The following is a 5,058-nucleotide window of genomic DNA, read 5'->3' on the forward strand; positions in this document are numbered from 1 at the left end:
GTGCTGGTGAATGCTGATTGGCACCACTCCTCTGTGCGGGAATCTCTCCACTTTACCCTCCGCACCCCTGTTGCTGTGCTCTCCTCTGTGGCTCCAAAACTTCCCCCCTTCACCACCCACAGTCTCGGCTGCGAAGGGTCTTCATAGTGTGTGGAAACCTTTCCTCCTTCACAGCTCCCTACCAGTGGTGCACATCCTGTCCCTATTCTTTTGTCTCTGTTTTTTCTTTTTTCTTTTTCCCTACCCTGGTATGTGGGGAGTTTCTTGCCTTTTGGAAGATCTGAGGTGTTCTGCCAGCGTTCAGTGGGTATTCTATAGGAGCAGTTCAACGTGTATATGTATTTCTGATGTATGTGTGTGGAGGAAGGTGATCTCCACGTCTTACTCTTCTGCCATCTTCTCTCCCTGTATGTCTTTTTGTAGTAATGTCTATTTAGGTCTTCTGTCCATTTTTGATTGGGTTGTTTGTTTTTTTTGATATTGAGCTACATCAGCTGTTTATAAATTTTGGAAATTAATCCCTGTCAGTCACATCAGTTGCAAATATTTTTTCCCATTCTGTGGGTTTTCATTTTGTTTATGGTTTCCATAAACCATAAACAAACCATCTGTGCAGAAGATTTTGACTTTAATTAAGTCTCATTTGTTTATTTTTGTTTTTATTTTCATTACTCTAAGGAGGTAGGTCACAAAAGATCTTGCTGTGGTTTATGTCAAAGAGTGTTCAGCCTGTTTTCCTCTAAGAATTTTATAGTATCCTGTCTTATACTTAGGTCTTTAATTCATTGTGAGTTTATTTTTGTGTATGTTGTTAGAGAATGTTCTAATTTCACTCTTTTACATGTAGCTGTCCAGTTTTCCCAGCAACATTTATTCTCCTCATTTACTGAAGAGACCGTGTTTTCTCCATTGTAAATAGGTAATTATTTCACCTAAATTCCTAGAGACAGAGAGTTAAGTAAAATGAAAAAAGACAGAGGAATTATTCACAATTAAAAGAAAAATCCCCTGAAAAACAAATAACAAAACAGACCTAAACAATCTACTAAAACCTGAGTTCAAAAAGGAGGTAATAAAAATGTCACAGAAATTAAGAAAAATTATCAATAGAAATGCAGATCAATTTAACAAGAAGGTAGAAACTATTAAGAGGGGCCAGTCAAAAGTAGACATTAAATTTCTGAGATAAAAAGCAATCTAGAAACAAAAAACAGCAGACTAAACAGCACAGAATAAGAATTAAGTGATAAGTAGATAGAAAAATGGAAATCACCCAAGCAGAAAGGCAGACATAAAAATAAACAGAAAAACAAAAAAAAATTAAAGCAACATACAAAATCTATGGGGTAATATAAAGTGTGCCAACTTATGCATAAAAGGGATTCCAGAAGTAGAATAGAGAGAGAAGGAGATCAAGAATGCCTCTTAATGAATTATGGCTGAAATTTTCCCCAAACTAAAAAAGGAAACAGATATCCACATACAGGAAGGACAGAGGGTCCCAAACAAGAATCACTCAAACAGATCCAAACCAAGACACATCATAATACAAATGGAAAAACTTGATAAAGAGAAGATTCTAAAGACAGCAAGGGAAAACTCTCACTTACAAGGGTCCCCATAAGGTATATCAGCTGATTTACCTGCAGTAACTTCGCAGGTCAGAAGGAAATGGCACGATATATTCAAAGTCCAGAGAGAGAAAAACCTGCAACCTAGGATACTCTACCCAGGAAGATTATAATTTAGAATAAAAGGAGAGATAAAGAATTTCTTAAACAAGCAAAAACTAAAAGAATACAACAATACTAAAGCTACCCTAAAATAAATATTGAAGGGTTTCCCCTAAATATAAAAGAAGCAACAATCTATAGAAAAGGGAAAATCACAGTAAGAAATTTATAAAAGGATTGAAGGTCACCTAAATAAACAAGTATATAGATTTAAAAATAGTAAAAAGATTTTAAAAGTGATTACAATTGCAATTAACAGTAAAAAGATAAACATGAAGATAAAAAATAGGACAAGAAAATTACAAATTCTCAATGGACTAAATATTTTCATCAAAAGACATAGGATGGCACATTAGATTAAAAACAAAAACAAGAACCTATAATATGCTACCTATATTAGACTCACTTCAGGGTGAAAGACATACACAGACTGAAAGTGAGGGGATGGAGAAAGATATTTCATGCAAATGGAAATGACCAGAAAGTGGAGGTAGAAAAACTCATATCACACAAAATAAACTTTAAAACAAAGCCTAGAAAGAAAGACATTATGTAATGAAAAAGAGATGAATACAAAAAGAGGATATTACACTCATTAACATATGTGCACTCAATAGAGGAGCTCCTAAGTATATAAAGCTAGTATTAACAGACATAAAGGGAGAAATGGACAATAATACAATAGAATTAGGAGACTTTAAAACCCTACTGAAATCAAAGGGCAGATCACCTGGACAGAAAATCAGTAAGGCAACAGAGGTCCTAAATGGAACAATAGACCAGTTGGACTTAATTGATGTCTACAGGACACTACATTCTACCCCCAAAACAGAGTACACATTCTTTTCAAGCATGCATGGAATGTTCTCTAGGATAGACCACACACTAGGTCACAAAACAAGCCTCAACAAATTTAAGAGGATAGAAATTATTTCAATCATCTTTTCTGACCACAACAGAATGAAATTAGAAATCAAGCACAGAAAGAAAAAATGGGGAAAAAACAAACACATGGAGACTAGACAATGTGCTATTGAAAAACCAATGGGTCAAAGTTGAGATCAAACAAGAAATCGGAAAATACCTAAACAGAAATGAAAGTAAGAACACAACCTAACAAAATCCATGGGATAAAGCAAAATCAGTTCTAAGATGGAAGTTCATAGCAATAAGGCCTTCCTCAAGAAACAAATAAACAACCTGACCTACTATCTAAAATAAACAGAAAAAAACCCCAAAAGTCAGCAGAAGGAATGAAAAAATGAAGATCAGAGAGAAAATAAATCAAGTAGAGATAAAAGACAATAAAAATTATCAATAAAACCAAGAGCTGGATTTTGAAAAGATAAAAAAATTCAGCAAACCTCTAACAAGCTCACCAAGAAGAAAAGCGGGAAGACCCAAATAAAGAAAATAAAAAATGAAAAAGGAGAAATAAAAACTGATACTACATAAGTTAAAAAATATCATAAGAGAATACCATGAACAGTTATATGCCAACAAATTGGATAACCTAGAATAAATGGACAAGTTTGAATATATACAGCCTGCAAAAACTGAGTCAAGAAGAAAGAGATAATTTAAATAGATCAATCACCAGGAGTGAAACAGAATCTGTAATAATAATAATAATAAAACTTCCTGCAAACAAAAGTACAGTACCAGACAGCTTCACTGGAGAATTATAGCAAACATACAAAGAAGAACTTATACCCATCCTTCTTAAATGATTCTAAAAAATTAAAGAGGAGAGAATTCCATATTCATTCTATGAAGCCGCCACCACACTAGTAACAAAACAAGACAAAGAGACTGCAAAAAATGTAAGTTACAGGTCAATCTTTGATGAATATAGATCCAAAAATCCTCAACAAAGTATTAGCAAAGTGAGTCCAACAATACATAAAAAGGATCATACGGAGAAAAGGGAACACTCTTGCACTGCTGGTGGGAATGTGAATTGGTTCAGCCACTATGGAGAATAGTATGGAGATTCCTTAAAAAACTACAAATAGATCTACCATATGACCCAGCAATCCCACTACTGGGCATATACCCTGAGAAAACCAAAATTCAAAAAGAGTCATGTACCAAAATGTTCATTGCAGCTCTATTTACAATAGCCCAGAGATGGAAACAACCTAAGTGCCCATCATCAGATTAATGGATAAAGAAGATGTGGCACATATATACAATGGAATATTACTCAGCCATAAAAAGAAATGAAATTGAGCTATTTGTAATGAGGTGGATAGACCTAGAGTCTGTCATACAGAGTGAAGTAAGTCAGAAAGAAAAAGACAAATACCGTATGCTAACACATATATATGGAATTTAAGAAAAAAAAAGGTCATGAAGAACCTAGGGGTAAGGCAGGAATAAAGGTGCAGACCTACTAGAGAATGGACTTGAGGTTATGGGGAGGGGGAAGGGTGAGCTGTGACAGGGCGAGAGAGAGTCATGGACATATACACACTAACAAACGTAGTAAGGTAAATAGCTAGTGGGAAGCGGCTGCATGGCACAGGGATATTGTCTCGGTGCTTTGTGACTGCCTGGAGGGGTGGGATAGGGAGGGTGGGAGGGAGGGAGACACAAGAGGGAAGACATATGAGAACATATGTATATGTATAACTGATTCACTTTGTTATAAAGCAGAAACTAACACACCATTGTAAAGCAATTATACCCCAATAAAGATGTTAAAAAAAAAAGATCATACATCATGATCAATGATCAAGTCAGATTAATTCTGGGTTTGCAAGAATGGTTCAATATATGCAAATTAATCAATGTGATACATCACATTAATGAAAAAAAAGAAAAACCACATGATCATCTCAATGGACACAGAAAAAGCATTTGACAAAATTAAACATGCATTCATGATAAAAAGTCTCACCAGTGTGGGTATAGAGGGAACATATCTCAACATAATAAAAGCCATTTACAACAAACTCACAAATAATAAATAGTGGTGAAAAGCCAAAAGCCTTCCCACTAAATTCAGGAAAAAGACAAGGAGGCCAACTCTCACGACTTCTATTCAACATAGCATTGGATGTCCTAGCCATAGCAATCAGAAAAGAAAAAGAAATAATATGTATCCAAATTTGAAGGAAAGAGTTAAAAGTTGTATTTGTAGAGGACATGGTACTCTATATAGAGAGCCCTAAAGACTCCAAACAAAAACTATTAGAACTAATAAATGAATTAAGTAAGGTAGCAGGACACATGATTTATATATATATATATGTCTGTGACATTTTTTACACAAATAATGAAATATCAGAATGTAAAAAAAAACACAGTTAAAATCACCTCA

This window comes from Leucopleurus acutus (assembly GCF_964270905.1).
Source record: "Leucopleurus acutus genome assembly, chromosome: X".
Taxonomy (NCBI): Eukaryota; Metazoa; Chordata; class Mammalia; order Artiodactyla; family Delphinidae; genus Leucopleurus; species Leucopleurus acutus.